Below are 16,865 nucleotides of genomic sequence, written 5' to 3'. Positions count from 1 at the left end.
CTAGCTCCTCAGTTTTTTGCCCAGGAAAAAACTGAGAAGAGAGGGGGCCTGACTTTCTAGAGGGGCACCAAGAATCCTCCTTGCACTTGGAAGGGTGAGAAAGGCCGAGCAAGGCAGAGGGCCCTGGAGGCCAGGAGAGGTCACGACAGTGCAGAGAAGAAAGGGCTGGGGGCTTGCCACTCAGACAAGAAAGGTACAGAAGATACCAGGGAGGGGCCCACAATTCACACAACTGAGCAGCCCTGCCCCATTTGTAGAGGAAGGTGAACCTTGAAGCCTGGGAAATGAGAGATGAAACCAGCAGAGAGGAGGATTCCAGCTACCGGAGCTGAAGTCCTCATAGCGCAGAAGGGCTTGATAACATACACATTGTTACAAGACGTGGGCACACTGGGCTCTTCCCACCCTGGTTCTGAGTGGTCGGCCGGAGATAACCGTGGTCACTGTGCCCTCACGCTGGCCACACCAGCTCGGATAGTGAATGCTGCAGGAACTGCCAGGCTGTCCCAGAAAATGCAGAACTACCTATGCTTCCAACCATGATAGGATAGGACTATGAGAACTTGAAAGGACCAAGGCACGTCAGTACCATCACTAGGGTAATATCTTATTTATGCTTGTTTCTTTTTCTTTCTTTCTTTCTTTTTTTTCGAGACAGATTCTGGCTCTGTCGCTCAGGCTGGAATGCAGTGGTGAGATCTCAGCTCACTGTAACCTCTGCCTCCTGGGCTCGAGCCATTCTCCCACTTCAGCCTCCCGAGTAGCTGGGATTACAGGTGTTCGTTACCACGTCTGGCTAATTTTTGTGATTTTTATAGAGACGGAGTTTTACCACGTTGGTCAGACTGGTCTTGAGCTCCTGGACTCAGGCAATTCACCCACTTCGGCCTCCCAAAGTGCTGAAATTACAGGTGGGAATCACCATGCCCGGCCTATGCTTGTTTTTAAAATAAAATGTATTTTACTTTTTTTTTTTTGGTCTGAAAATTTGAAAAACAGAAGTTGAAAGAAAAATAATTATGCTCATAGTCCCACCATCTAGAGACTTTTTCTGACAGACATCTTTCCAGTCTTTTTTCTATGCATATTTTCTTCATAATTATAATAACACTGCTATAATCCTTAAAATGGTTTTACAGCTGGGCAAAGTGGCTCACGCCTGTAATGTTAGCACTTTGGGAAGCCATGGCTGGAGGATTGCTTGAGCCCAGGAGTTAAAGATCGGCCTGGGCAACATAGTGAGACCTTATTTCCACAGGAAATAAAAATTAGGCCGAGCGCAGTGGCTCATGCCTGTAATCCCAGCACTTTGGGAGGCCAAGGCGGGCGGATTGCCTGAGCTCAGGAGTTCGCAACCAGCTTGGGCAACACGGTGAAACCCCGTCTCTACTAAAATAAAAAAAATTAGCCGGGCATGGCAGCCAGGTGTCTGTAGTCCCAGCTACCTGGGAGGCTGAGGCAGGAGAATTGCTTGAACCCTGGGGGGCGGAGATTGCAGTGAGCCGAGATCGTGGCACTGCACTCCAGCCTGGGTAAGAGAGCAAGACTTTGTCTCAAAAAAAAAAAAAAAAATTAAATGGATCACTGCACTCCAGCCTGGGCAACAAAGAGAGACTCTGTTTCAAAAAATATATGTGTATATGTATTAGCCGGGCATGGTGGCATGTTCCTGTAGTCCCACCTACTTGGGAGGCTGAGGTGGGAGGGTCACTTGAGCCTGGGAGGTCAAGGCTGCAGTGAGTCGTGATCACACCACTGCACTCCAGCCTGGGTGACAGTGTGTGACTCTGGGTGACAGAGACTGTGTCGCAAAAAATAACCCAAACAAACAAACAAAAAACTGTTTTTTAGCTGGGGTGTGGTGGCATGGGCCTGTAGTCCCAGCTACTTGGGAGGCTGAGGTGGGAGGATCACTTGAGCCCAGGAGTTTAAGGCTGCAGAGAGCCATGATTGCACCACTCACTCTAGCTTGGGTGATGGAGTGAGATCCTGTCTCAAAACAAACACAAAAAACCAAAAAAAAAAAAAAAACAAAAACAGTTTTACGTTATTTTTATTTATGATTATTAAGGTAAAGTGTGCTCTTTTTTTTTTTACAGGAAAGTACAGAAAAACATTAGAAAGCTAGAAAAATATATTACTCATGATCCCATCAATCATTGTGTGAAGACATTGGAGTATTTATTTCCAGTAATTTTTTTTTGTGCCCCACACTTCTTTTTTAATGTGTACAAGTGCTTTGTGTTTACAATTTGGGAGGCAGCATAATGTGTTTATGAATAACAACAACAAAACCCACCAGTTTTTGAGTCCTGGCTTCATCACCTACTAGCAGAGTGACTTTGGGAAATTTATTTCACCTTTATTAACCTCAGTTTCCTCAGCTGTAGAATGGGACCAAGCATCATCTAGCTGATAGAGTTGCCTTGAAAATTTGTGTATATACTATGCAGCCATGAAAAAGAACAAGATGTCCTTTGCGGGAACATGGATGGAACTGAGGCCATCATTCTTAACAAACATAGGAACAGAAAACCAACTACCACACATTCTCACTTACAAGTGGGAGCTAAATGATGAGAACGCATGAATACATAAAGGGGAACAATACACACTGCAGCCCATTGGAGGATGGAGGGTGGAAGGAGGGAGAGGATCAGGAAAAATAACTAATGGGTACTAGGCTCAATACCTGGGTGATGAAATAATCTGTACAACAAACCCCCATGACACAAGTTTACCTATATAACAAACCTGCACATGTAGCCCTGAACTTAAAAGTAGTAAATAAATAAATAAATAAATAAAAATAAAAAAAATTGTGGATATAAAACTCCAGGCAAGGCAGAGGCCTTGGAGCCCTATACAGTACTGGGCCTTTACTGTAAAAAAAAAAACCAAAATCAAAAACGAACAAAAAAACCTCCTGACAACACATTCAGCACTTAGTGGGTCCTCAATAAAGGTGCAGTGGACATTTGTCACAATTTTTTTTTTTTTTTTTGCTGCGTAGGACTAATCTGTTGCTTTGTATTTTGAGTAAATCTCCCACTAGGTGAGCCTTTATGGAAACTAGGATCCCATCTTCCCCTTCAAAGTCAAACGTGGCCACAGGATTTGATGTGAGAATTGGTGAGGCTGGGAGGAAGCTTCATTAGAACTCATTGTGTTTATGTCATGCCACAGTCTGGGTATGCAGTGGGGTGATGTTCAGAGGCCAAGATCATGCTGTTGGAGACATTGGAATCAGCTGTTCCTATGTTATGAACTTGACTGTGAATTCAGCTGTTCATTCATCTGCAGCTTTCTCATCCATTCTGAGCTGCCTGTTGGAACTTTCAATAGGTTTTTTCTGCTTTGTTTAACCTGAGTCAGTTTCTGTTGTTTGCACCACAAAGGTTAGTTCTTATCTATATATTTATTTATTTATTTGGTAGAGACAGGGTCTCACTGTGTTGCCTAGGTTGGTCTCAAATTCCTGGGCTCAAGCAATCCTCCTGCCTTGGCCTCCCAAAGTGTTGGGATTACAGGCATGAATCACCATGTCCAGCCAAGGTTAATTCTTAAATCTTTCCAATAATAAAGTAAATTTGAAGCATTAGCTTCAATTTCCAGCCCAAGTTTTCATGCAGGAAGGTCCTGGGGGATATGCTAGAAGTACCATTCTCTGTGCTGGCCTTCTGGACAAAGAACAGGGTGACCCTCAGATCCCAGAGCCATCACGGAAAGGGGAGGTTCTCAGAGAGGGCTGCTGATGGAAAGAGTAAAGGAGGGAAGGGAGAGAGTACAAATAAGAGTTCCATGTGATGAAGAAAGCTCCTAAAGGCAGCTTATGTGTAGTACATTTGAATTCCTAAGGCTCTTGGGCCTCTACTCGATGAATCCTGATTCCAGCAGCCTGAAACAGTTCCAACTCATTTTCCCTTTCAGATCTCCCATTCTCCCGTGTTTCCCAAGGTTGGCACTGCCCAAGATAGAAATCCTGAGTGCCATCCAGGACACTTCCCTTGATCTCTCTTCCCCAGCATCCAGCAGTCCTGGTGAGTCCACCCCCTAAACACCTCTCAATCCATGTCTTGCCTCTATCCCCAGGGTTCCAGTTTATCCTCTCATCTGTCTGCATTTCTTCCCAAGGCCCTGGATTACCATAAGATGTATCCTTGGGAGGCCAGGTAGTTGTCAGGGGCAGGCCCCCAGAGGTCAGCTCCCCTCTGAGCAGCAACACTGCTTGTCTGGATATCTCAGTCCTTAGGCAAGGGGCTGTAGGCAGGTCTAGCCAACAATTGGAGCCCCAGAAATACCATGTCTGGCCTGAATCCCACTTGGAGCCAAGTTGGTACTAACCAGCTTAAAAAGAGGGAATATTTGTGTGTCCTTCTAGAGCCCCCATGGGTGCAGGGCCTGAGTCAGGTTCATCTCTGCTCCCCCACTCTCACCCCACTCCAGTTCCAGCATGGGGTATGGCCTGCCAATAGTGCTCAGAAAATGTGGATTGACAGTCTGGGATCATTGCCTCAATCCGTTATTGGCATCCCAACAAAAGTGAAACCTAAGCCCGCCTACCTTTCTTACCTTGCACCTCCCATCCCTACCTCACTCTCCAGGCTCCATCCACAAGACTAGTTCGTAGTTCTCTGAATGCATGCCAACCCACCTCACCCACCCTGCCATTGTACATGCTTTTCCCCCCACCCAAAGCCCTCCCTCAACCAGGGCAGCCTGATGAACTCCCACAAATCCATCCTTCCTTTAAGGCTCAGGGAGTGCAAGCACTGCCTCCTCTGGGAAGCCTTCTGGAACTGGCCTTGGGAGGCCTCCCTCCCTTGTGCTGTCTCCATGCCTGCCCATGCAGAACTCTGTTTGCCACTTGGCACAGAGTGTTGTGAGTATGTGTCCCCCCACGAAGCAGTACCCCTGAAGGAACCGGGTTTGTTTCCTTCTGTACCTCCAGGGCCTAGCTGGTACCTAGCCCGGAAGGAATGCCAGGACATGGTAGTTCCTCTTCACTCATACCCACTTTTTGGAGGCAGATGATGCAGCTAGAGAGGTTGCAGGGCCTTGAATGCCAGGCTAAGGAGAGAGGCTTGGCTAGATTTGCATTGTTCAATGATACTGGTGGCTGGGACACCCTCATTTGGGGACTGGACAGTGATTTTTCCATTTTAGACCTCTTCCAGCCCAGAGGACAGGGATTAGTTCCTTAGCAGGAAGATACAAGATGAGCCTGGGCTCATGACTCCCTCCTCTCCTGGACTCCCTTTCTCCTTCTGCATTCACTCTCAAGTCCCAGAATCCCTCTCTAAAGGCCTGGGGTCTGGAATCCACCCCCACTACTCAAGGACCAAGTCCAAACCTCAATCCCCAGTTATGTAAGTGAATTATCTGCTGTCCCCAACCAGCGCCAGCCAGATCTCCTCCTCCTCCTAATTGATTTAATCTTCTCATACCAGAGAGTGGGGCCAGGTTTGGGGAGATGGTGTTGATCAGAAGCCAACACATCAGTGACGTAGACTCATTAATTACAGAGAATCTGGGTCATGGATTGGTTCTTAGTGGCGCTGATCCTCCTCCTCCTCCCTAGTCATTTGGGTCTATGAAAGGACATTTTCAGCAACTCCTCATTCCTCAAGCCCCTGTCCTACATATAGAGAAAGACAAGGGTCCCTAAGACCCTGTCTGTCTCTTAGATCCCCCTAACCCTTAGCTATGAACAGAACTTCCCTGCATTCCAGTTCTGAGCACAGGACGTAGATAAACTTAATTCATTGAAAAATGAAGAGAAGAACAAATTAAGCTGGGAAGAGACCTTAATTTACTTTCCACACCAAGCATGCCTCTACTTTGGAGCTTCCTTGATAGAAGATGCCCAGGCCCTGTTTGTACACCCACAGGGGAATAGGGAGCTCACTGCCCTGGGATAGTCGTTCCCTTATGTGATGACTCCACCTAGGAGAAAGTCCTTTTTCACATGGGGCTGGGACACCAGCCTGGTGACTTCCCCTCGGACCCAGCTCTGCTGCTGAGGAAATACGGCGTGCCCCAGGACAGCCAGCCAGATCCTGGGACACAGTGGTTGCCACTAGCAAGTTGGCTCTTCTCCAGGCTGAACACTTATGGTTCTTTCACTGATTCCTCATTTGGTGGACTTAATAGATTACTCCCTACTGTATCTCCTATGTGCACATCTTAGTTCATTTTTGTGCTACTATAACAGAATACTTGAGGCTAGGCAATTTATAAGGAACAGAGATTTATTTCTTACACTTCTGGAAGTCTAAGATTGAGGGGCCCACATCTGGTGAGGGCCTTTGTGCAGCTTGATCCCACGGCCGAGGGGAGAAGGGCAAGAGAGGGTGTGTGTGTGAGACAGAAAGAGAGATAGAAAGAGAAAGAGACAGAGAATGAGCAAGAGAGGGCTTGCTTTTATAACAAACCCACTCTTGCAATAATGAACCCATTTCCATGATAGCCAAATTCATTCATTCATGAGGGCAGAGCCCTTATGAACTAATCCCCTCTTAAAGGCCCCACCTCTCAACACTATTGTATTGGAAATTCAGTTTCTAACACATGAACTTTGGGGGACACCATAGCAATGCACAAGCTATGGATGGCATCATCTCTTCAGAGGTACAGAGCGGAGCAAGACTCCAGGGAAGTGTGAACAGCTCAGGGCAGGATAGAATCATCACTGTTTTTGGTCTTGTTATTAGATTTCCATTGATACAGCCTGAAATCACCTGAGATCTTTGGTGGTGTTAACACACTTTGACTCAGCTTAAGCACAGTCAACTAACCCCCATAGTAATTTTTCTGGCACTGGCAATGGATAGTTTCTATGAAAAAGATATTAGGAACATCTCCATGTCCCCCCAACAAATAATTCTTCTCTCCACCTACTCTGACATTTATCTTTCCATACAATGATGCAATTATTCATCTACTTGTTTGCCCACTCATATGCAACTACCCAACCATATATATATGCAGGTTTGTTACACAGGCAAATATGTGCCATGGTGGTTTGTTGCAACCTATCAACCCATCACCTAGGTATTATGCACAATATACATTAGCTATTTATCTTGATGCTCTCTGTTCCCCCATCCCCCGACAGGTCCCAGTGTGTGTTGTTCCCCTCCCTGTGTCCATGTGTTCTCATTGTCCAGCTCCCACTTATAAGTGAGAACATGCATTAACCACTATATATTAACCCATACATTTACCAGCCCAACTAACCACCCACATTCCCTTCCATTCGTCTGTCCATAGAGCACTCATTCACTTCTCCAACTACCCACTCATCCACAAACCCACTTACATTTAATCAATTTTCTACCCTCTTAACCAATGATATACTTCCCTATCTGTTCATCCATCCATTCACCCACCCACTCACTCATCCATATATTCATCCCTTCATCTACCCTCTTTCCCAGTCACCCATACATCTGTATTCATCATCTAGCCATCCTTCCATCCATTTTTTTTTTTTGAGACAGAGTTTCGCTCTTGTTGCCCAAGTTGGAGTGCAATGGCATGATCTCAGCTCACTGCAACCTCCGCCTCCCAAGTTTGAGTGATTCTCCTGCCTCAGCCTCTCAAGTAGCTGGGATTACAGGCATGCGCCATCACGTCTGGCTAATTTTTTGTATTTTTAGTAGAGACAGGGTTTCATCATGTTGGCCAGGCTGGTCTCGAGCTCCTGAACTCAGGTGATCCACCCACCTCGGCCTCCCACAGTGCTGTGATTACAGACATGAGCCATCATGCCCAGCCCATCTATCCATGTTTTATTGAGATTCTATGGCATGTCAAATCTTGTGTTGAGTATTTTATGCTCTCTCTCTTCCTCTCTCTCCTTCCTTTTCTTAGGGGAAGGAATAGGAGCAGATAAGGCAAATGGTGTGAAATACTATAAAATAGGAACAAAGAAAATGCTTTGGAGATTTGGAGGAGGAAGTGGCTTCTGGATGAGGTTATGGATGCCTTCCTGTCAGGAGAGACATTTGGTTTGGGCCTTGATAAAACAGCAGTATTTTGATATACACGGGTACATTGGAAGTCATTCCAAGTAGAAGAAGCAAAACATCAAAGACATGGTGCCTAGAGAGCAGCATTCATATCTTATGCTTTATATCCCTCCTAAAGTGCCTAGTAGAGAGCTGGGCACACTTCAGCAACCTAATACATACTTGCTAATTCATATTGTCTCTCTCTCTTTCCTTCTCTGACAGGGGCACCACCAACACTTAATTAAGGTAAGAATTCACTCTTTCTTTTTAAAAGATTCAAGAGTTGCCTTACTAGATGGCCTTGGGCAAGTCACAAAACCTTTCTGAGATTCTCTGAGTGTGGGGTTGATTTTCTGTCTCTATCAGGTGATCCTTTCCCTATAATCTTAATTATTTATACCATGCTCTCTGTTCTCTTCAGAGAGATTAGCATTTACACATATGTTAAATGTTATTTTTCTTTGCTAACACCAATTAATGCAATCCTATCTGTTTTTAACTTCCTTAGCCTCCATCTTCAGGCAAGAAAGTCTGTGATGTGAATGAAGGGGTAAGTTTGTGGAAATAGCACTGAGGTAGAAGCCAGGAGTCATGAATTAAAGTCTGCTTTGCCATAAGCTTGCTGTGTGACTTTGGGCAAGTTCCTTTCCCTCTCTGTTTTAAAGATTTTCCACCATAGTACATTAGCACTGAACTCAGCATCTGATATTATCTAGACCAATATACATCTTGCAAATGGAAAAACAGGCTCAGAAAGAAAGGGCACATGACCTGCCTAGATTATATCTGAATTAGCGGCAAAGCTAGGACTAAACTAAACTTCCTGACTTCCAGTTTAGGGGTTTCTCTACCCAACCACCACATTTCACAGCCTTTATTCACAGCCTCTGTATATCTCAGAGGCAGCTTCCTCTCCCACTTTCATTCCCTAGGAAGAAACGTGTGAATCTTCCAAGTGTTCTGTCTATTTTACTGATTCATGCCTGGGTGGGGGCTGGGCAGGCAGTATTTAAGAGCAAGCATTCCCAGCCTGACGGAGTTAATTATGTTCATCAGGAAGGGAGAAGAGAAAGGAACAAGGCGCTCTGGTTATCTACTGGGCTTTAATCAAATTGAGAAGAGAGGAAATCCATCACCCGGAGGCTAAGGGAGGTGGAGAGCTTGGCTTCCGCTGGCTCCGCGTCCTGTAATGGGTTGGGCGCTGTCCAAGGTGCTGACATCTTCACTTACTGCTCCGAGTTGCTGGGAGGAGCTGGGAGAGGCCCCCTCCTGGCCAAGGGACAGCAGCTCTTAGAAGAGGGTCTAGGAGAGACCAAGAGAGGGTCTGGACATGTTGGGAGAGGCTCGAGTTTCTACTCTGCCTCCTGAACCTTTCCTTTTCCATATATTTGTCTATCTGCTTTAAGAAAAATATTTTTTCCTATGGCCAGAGTCCTGGGCTGGGATAGAGGGAGGGAATACACAGAGAAGGCAGAGCCCTAGACTCCTTGCTGTCAGGGAGAGGGTCCCCAGCCTGAGGGTGGAGGCACAGTCCTTAAGGGACTTCCATATCTTTTTTTTTTTTTTTTTTTTTTTTAGACTGAGTCTTGCTCTGTTGCCAGACTGGAGTGCAGTGGCACGATCTCGGCTCACTGCAACCTCTGCATCCCGTTTTTAAGTGATTCCCCTGCCTCAGCCTCCTGAGTAGCTGGGACTACAGGCATGCACCACCACGCCTGGCTAATTTTTTGTATTTTAGTAGAGACGGGATTTCACCATGTTGGCCACGATGGTCTCGATCTCCTTACCTCAGGTGATCTGCCTGCCTCAGCCTCCCAAAGCGCTGGGATTACAGTTGAGGACTTCCATATCTTAAAGGGGAGGTGTGGCTTCTGCTTTTGTGAAATCGTTAGTCCAATGGCAGAGACATATACTTGCCTTTGGGAATTTGTTGATCTGATAGAGGAACATCACTGTGCCTGTAACTCTAGTCAAGTATGATACAAGGGAACATTGGCCCATGTCTACATGGAGCCTCCAGTCTGATGGAGAAGACATGGTCTTCCTCTGTAAAATTCCCAGTCTGGTTGAGGAGACAAACTCTTGATTCAGGGGGAAATCTCACATATAATCAGGGAGACAGGATAGACAGACAAGTTACAGGTCTGTACAATAACCAACCAAGGAACTCAGATCTTCACATTTCACACTGAAATTGAGGTTGTTGGTGTTAGAGATTTAGTGTCAACCATGAAAGGCTTCCTGGAAGAGGTACCTTTGAGTTGGGTTAACAGGCAAGCAAGAGACTTGTGTCTCTAGACCTTAGGCCACATGAGAGCCATAACCATGTCTTCCCATTTTTTATATCACCTTTGAAATAAGTATAAGCCTGGCCACAGTGAAGGCTCTTGTTTAATAAACAGTAGCCAGCAGGTAGAGAGTAATGTACCTCTTTGGTAGGCTGGGAGACAGCAGAGTGTGGATGGGATCGGAATTGGAGAAGAGGGTTGGTTGGAATGGAGAGCCCGAGGCTGGGGTGGGAGGATGATAGTGGAATGGGTGGGCAGAAGGAACAGCCCAATGTGTGTCCAGGCCACTGAACCACAGCATTTGGAGCAACTCGCTTGTATTTCTGGAGCTGGTGAGAGACACTTTATTGACTTGAATTGTTAAAGCTAAAGACTATTAAATTATAAAATAATAGGCTTCTCAGCTTCTAGAGCCACACAATTATGGAAAGTTCTAGTATTAAAATCGTAGCATCTTAGCAGGGAAGAATCACAGAAATTATAGAACGGTAAAATATTAGAGCCAGAGAGCCAAAACTCCATATTAGACAATTTTAAAATCCAAGAATCTCAGTGTTAAAAAGGAAAAAAGAACCCAATAATTTATTGATCCTGTCTATTTGCACTGGTCATGATGTTAGGAGTAATCTCATATGTTATCCCATTTAATTCCTACCACAAGTCTTATGCCATTCAGTCCCATACCTGCTCAAACCTTTGTCAGTAATACTGCATTGTCAAACACAAGCTTGCATAACCTTTATGACATGGGAGTCATCACATCTGGGCATAGCTCTGCCCCCTGCCAAATGGTGCTAGAAAATTCTCCCTTATATAAGTTGCACTCTATCTTCCTGTCGTGCTCCCACACTGGTCCAGTTCATGTCCTCTGAGCTACCCCGAGTAAGTCTAATCTCCTGCTCACATGACAGCTTTTCAGATGTCTAAAGACAGCCCTTATTTCTATCTTCTCTGGGCTAAGCTGGCTTGTTGATCATGTAGCTAGAAATGGGACAGCAAATGAAAGAATATTTGAGATTAAGAGGCCCTTAGAGGTCACCTTGTCTGTATACTTCCTTTTACTGCTAGGCAATATGGCTTTATAATCAGGATCCTGGACCTCATGTTTCTGGGCCTCAGTTTCCTTATCCCTAAAATAAAGATAATAGTAATACTGACATAACAGAGGTATTGTGAAGATTGAATGAGATGATGCAAGGGAAGCTCTTAGAAGAGCACTGGGCACACAGTAGACAGCCAATAAATATTAGCTGTAATCATTGGAGGCCCAGAGGGGGAAGGGACTTGCTCAAGATCACACAGCAACTCAGAGGCAGAGCTGGGGTTAGACCAAGGACGCCTGCCTCCCAGCCTGGGCCCTTTCCCATTCCACTCTTCCCTCTGTCTTCCTCAGAAAAAGAATATAGTCCCAGAGGGAACCAGGATACTTTTCTCACTGAATCATTTAGGATGCAAGGAAGAGGTCACCTGCTTTAGAGTGGCTTAAACTTTTTGTTTCTTAATGAGGCCAGAAGAAGTTGGTACCAGGATTGGTCTGCTGATTCAACAATGTCTTTGATGACCCAGGCATTTCCCATTCTGAGCCTTGAGGGTGACTACCCCTGTGATTGCAAGATGACTGAGTGCCATCAGGAACCATGTCCTCCCAAGCAGGGAGAAAGGGCATGGTAGCAAAAAGGGTATTCTCCCTTCACATCATTCTCTTATCCAGGAGAGAAGCTTTCCCAGCAGACTATCCCCAAACATGTCATTGGCTAAGACGAGGTCACATGTCTACTCTTGGACCACTCTCTGGCAAAGGGGAAGGCATTTCCATTGCTGCCTTGGATCATCCCTGTGGCTGAGCACCTTGTTACCAGAATGAAGAAGAGAGCATTTGCCATGGGAAGGCAACCAGTACCGCCTGCCATACTCACCTTCTGTTTTCTCTCTGGATTGCCCTCCTACCTCCTCTCCACCTCTGCAAGGAAGTCTTCCCTGGTTGCCAGGGCCTTGTCCAGCACACCCTCTTCTAATGTAATTGAACATTGTTTAATTCAAGTTACATTTCACTTTGCCAAAGATTCTCACCATATCATGTCCAGATCTTATCTTCTCAACCAGGCTGTGATAGGTCATTGCAAGAGTTATAGCAGCAACTAATGAATAAGTACCTACTGTGTGTCAGGCACTGGTCTGAGTGCTTGTTGTAGCCAGCTTCCAAATTGCTCCCAATGATCCATACCCCCTGGTATTCATGCCCTTTTTTATTCCCCTCCCACATTATACTGGGGTTTGTCTACGTGACCAAGAGAATATGGCAAAAGTTACGGTATGTTGCTTCCAATATTAGATCATAAAAGACACATGGAATCAAAGCTTTTGGTCAACTGCCAACAAGGTACAGAGGCCCAACAGCAATCATCAAATGAGCTTGGAAGTGGATCCTCTCACCCCAGTTGAGCCTTCTGATGACTGCAGCCCTGGCTGATGCTTGACTACAACTTCATCAGAAATCCTCATGAAGATCCAGCACCTTCCAGTTAGCCCATCTGTGGGTTCTTGACCCTCAGAAATTCTATGAGATAATAAATATTTGTTGTTTTAAGTTGATAAACTTTGGAAAAATTTGTTTTTTGGTTTTTAGGGGTTTTTTGAGGCAGGGCCTTGCTCTGTTACCCAGACTGGAATGCAGTGGTACAAACACTGCTCACTGCAGTCTTGACTTCCTGGGCTCAAGCAATCCTCCCACCTAAACCTCACAAGTAGCTGAAACTATAGGTGTGGGTGCTACCACCCTTGGCTAAGTTTCTTTATTATTATTATTATTATTATTTTTTGGAGAGATGGGGTCTCACTATGTTGCCCAGGCTGGTCTCAAACTCTGGGGCTCAAGTGATCCTCCTGCCTCAGCCTCCCAAATGGCTGGGATCACAGGTGTGAGCCACTGTGCCAGCCAGGAAATTTATTACTCAGTAGTAGATTACTATATTGCTACTTTATCACATTAAATCCTCTCAACGATTCTGATAGGTGAAGCTTATTTCTCCCTTTTACAGATGAGAAAACCAAGGCTCAGATGAGTGCAGTGACTTCCCATGCCTGGTAAGTGGCAGAGCTTGGATTGGCCTTCCCGTCTGTTGGATTCCAAAGCAGAGGGACCTGGGTTCTGTTTTCCCAGCTGCAATGTCCCCAGCTGCAGGATGAAGGCTGAGGAAATGGGGACATAAAAAGGAAACCTCTTTCTCTGATGTGTTTTCTCTCCTCCCCCCTTTTTGCATCCCAACCACATTAGTTAGCACTTACTACATCTACTGTATATATGTGATTCAGGGACAAGTAGGTTTATTAGCAACAACATGGGAGCCTTAGGAGGGGGATACCTGGGCTCTTGAGTGACCTTGGGCAAGTTTCTGCACTTTTCTGGGCCTCAGTTTCTTGACCTATTACATGGCAATAATAATCCCTTTCCTGCCTTCTTCACCAGGAAACCATGAGGACGGAGTATAAAGCAACTGTGTAAAATGTGAAATGTAGTGAACACAAAAAGGTTTGTTTGGACTAAGGAGCACCCCGACCTAGGGCTCAGACCTGTTCAGCCACCTCTGTACAGAGGTGAGGGCTCCCTCTCCTCTCTCACCTGGGGCTAGGTTCGGGAGGTGGACAACACTGAGTGGCATTGAGAGCGTCAACCCACATCTTCAGCCTCACCCTCCCCACACCTTCTCTCTTAGGCCATGCTGCAGCCCTGCTAAACTAGTGGAAATACTCCAAGCCTGCCAGGAGGTTTCTGTCTACTTTGTCTGTGCAGTTTCTTCTGCCTTGACACCCTTCCCAACTTCTCCTCCTGGTGCATTCCCACTCATCTTTCAAGACTGACCTTAGATGTCCCAATTCTAGGATGCCTCTCCTGACCCAGCTGTAGTCCTCCTACTTCTCTTGATTGTTGCACCTGCTCCCTGCCTGAGCTCTTGGCCTTCAGCTTCTCTTTTCCACTCAAAGCCCCCATGGTGCAACCAGCGGCCTTTCCAAAATACAAATCTTGTCATGTTACTCCCTGCTTAAAATAACTGGCCAATGGAATAATCCATCAATCAATGCTTCAGGGGTTCCTCCTTGCCCTCAGGAAAGCATCCACACCTTCAGCTGGGTCTCCATGCTTGGTCCCTGCTGGTCTTTCCAGCCTCTGCTCTCTTCTCTCTCCTGATTGCCCTGCACATGCAGTGCCCTCCAGCCACATTGTTCTTGTCACTGTATCTCAGACACACCTCTCTCTATCTTTGCTCGTCCTGTTGTTTTTCCTGCCCATTTCCACCTTGCCCACTTGAGGAAGTCCTGCCTAATCCTTAACACCAGGTCTGATATAACCTCTTGGAAGCCTTCCCTATTGGCCCCAGGAAGAGTCCTTGGCTTCCTCTTCTTCCCTCTCCTGTATGACTATTCATGCTTTTGTTACTGTTTGTCAGCTTGTCTGTTTACACTGAGAGTTTCCTGAGTAGAGACTGTATCTGACACATGGTTGTGTCCCCAGCAGTGCCAGGAGAAAGGCACAGAACAGACATGTAGGATATGTTGCTCATGTGAGTGGTTGAATGAATGAAGGAAGGAAGGGTGAATGAATCCAACCTTGAACCATCACTTCTTGGCCAGCCTCAGAACTGCTGTTTCCCAGGGTAAGCCCATTTGATAGCCAAAGGGGAAGTAGAAGGGAGGGACTGCTCTAGGAGGGAGAAAGAAAATCAATAAAAATGTAAATCTGGTTGAGAAAAGCTGTCCCAAGCTGGCTGTGGGGAAAGATAAGACTGGGCTGGCTGAGCCCTGGCTGACAGTGGAGGAGAGATTGGGGACAACGGAGCTGTGGCCAGGGTAAGGCAAAGGAGGTGTGTTCCTCCCTCTGTTGTCACTTCCCCCTCCCACCCTGATGCTTTATGTGTTTATGAAATTTTTTTCTGGGACAGAAGGGGAAGGGAGCTTACAAATCCTGATCATCAGGTGTGGTGCCTGTGAGCAGGTACATGATCTTACCCAGTCCTCACAGCTTCTGGGAGATAGGAGCTAGGCATGCTCAACCTCACTTGCAGGTGAGCAAACTGAGGTGCAGAGAGGTTAAATCATTTGTTCATCGTCACACTGTAATAAGTGGCAGAGTCAAGATCTGATCCCAAGCCTGACTCTCTCCACAACTCTATAATCTTTTCACTCCATTAAGGGCTTTTGACTGGGGACCTGGGATTCTTAGGAGGTCTACACCCAGGCATCATATGGTCTTCCACCTCTGAAATCACATGCACAATTGTGTATATGTCTGTGTGTGTGTTTTGTTTTATGTTTAGTGGAGAGTCTATGCCTTTGATCAGATCCCCAGAGGTGGTTGTCACTTGCCCCCCATTGCCTGTACCATGTTGCCTTCCTGGAGTTGGTGGCCTTTGAGCCGGGCCTGGAAGATTGGGTAGGACTTTATGAAGTGGGGATGGAGAGACAAGCTGTGGGATGGGGATGAAGAAGATAACCCAGCAAAGGTATGTGAAGGGGAAAGAATTCAACACCTCCAGGCAATGGTGAGGATGTCCATGAGTTCTCTTTCACTTATCTGCATGTCAGTCATGACCCCTGGATGCCAGCTCCTGATGGGTCATCTGCCTGCCCTAGAACTTCCCAGCATCTAGCATCCCAGACCTTCCCAGGGTGTACAAGAAAAGAAACCTAGGCATCAGGATGTCAGTTCTGGTCTGAGTCCTGTCCCCTGCTGACTTTACACCAGCACAATCTGGCAGGGAGACTTAATGTCTTCTCCTCCCAGCTTCCTGGTACAGGGTAAGAAAGTAAGCTCGCAGATGCAAATGCTTGTGGCTCTTCTTTGACCAGAGGCTATATTAGGGGAGAGGACTTCCCTGGGACCCCCACAGGGCCTGGAAAACCCCTCTAGCCCTGACTTGCTCTACCCCTTGGCTTTCAACCCATTTTTCTCTTGGGTAACTCCTGAGTCTCCTCACCATGGCCAGTTTGGAAGACTTTAGGCACAAGGACCTTGTCTTTTCCTTCAGATCTTGGCTCAACCAAGAGGCGGACTCACTGAGATGTGAACGCAGCTTGAGCATCCAGGACTCTCCCCAGATCCAGGGAGGGCCTCAGCGATGTGTTCATGTTGTCATATTTTTGTAAAATTTGCAAAGGTAAGATACTTTAACCACAATCAAAATTACTATTTTCTTCCCACTCCAACTTCCCTTGTGTTTCAATTTTCCTTTATATGGGATAATTGGAGTGGCCATGGGCACTTCTGGGATCTGACCAAGGGGAAGCTGAGTGGGGGACTGATTTGAGTTGGGTTCATTGGGATATGTTTATGTGGTTTTCTGAAACAGAGGATATATTAATATTTATGTGGTTCTCTGTGTATAGATAAATCATTGCTAGTAATCTCTGTGTAGAGAATAGCTTCTAGGAATTCTACCCACTGCCCAGCTCACTTGGCATGGTGATATTAAGTTGCCATATGTAGTGGTCATATCGTGATATGAATGCGTGTCATGGCACCCAGCCCAGGAAGTATATGGGCAGTAGAGAAGAAACAGGAGAAACC

The 16,865-nt window shown here is 46.1% G+C and overlaps 1 long non-coding RNA gene across 1 annotated transcript; it reads left to right on the top strand.

The window, feature by feature from the left end:
• The first annotated feature begins 470 nt into the window (after positions 1 to 470).
• On the top strand, positions 471 to 16,387 carry LOC131384583 (uncharacterized). Its single transcript, XR_009215586.1, has 6 exons — positions 471 to 599; positions 3,931 to 4,040; positions 8,238 to 8,261; positions 8,524 to 8,565; positions 13,342 to 13,387; positions 16,327 to 16,387. It is a non-coding gene; the product is annotated as an uncharacterized LOC131384583 (long non-coding RNA).
• Positions 16,388 to 16,865: the final 478 nt, after the last annotated feature.

Source organism: Hylobates moloch, unplaced genomic scaffold (genome assembly GCF_009828535.3).
Source record: "Hylobates moloch isolate HMO894 unplaced genomic scaffold, HMol_V3 SCAFFOLD_11, whole genome shotgun sequence".
Lineage (NCBI taxonomy): Eukaryota > Metazoa > Chordata > Mammalia > Primates > Hylobatidae > Hylobates > Hylobates moloch.
Note: the sequence above shows the minus strand (reverse complement) of the source record. Positions and strands in the feature narration are given on the sequence as shown.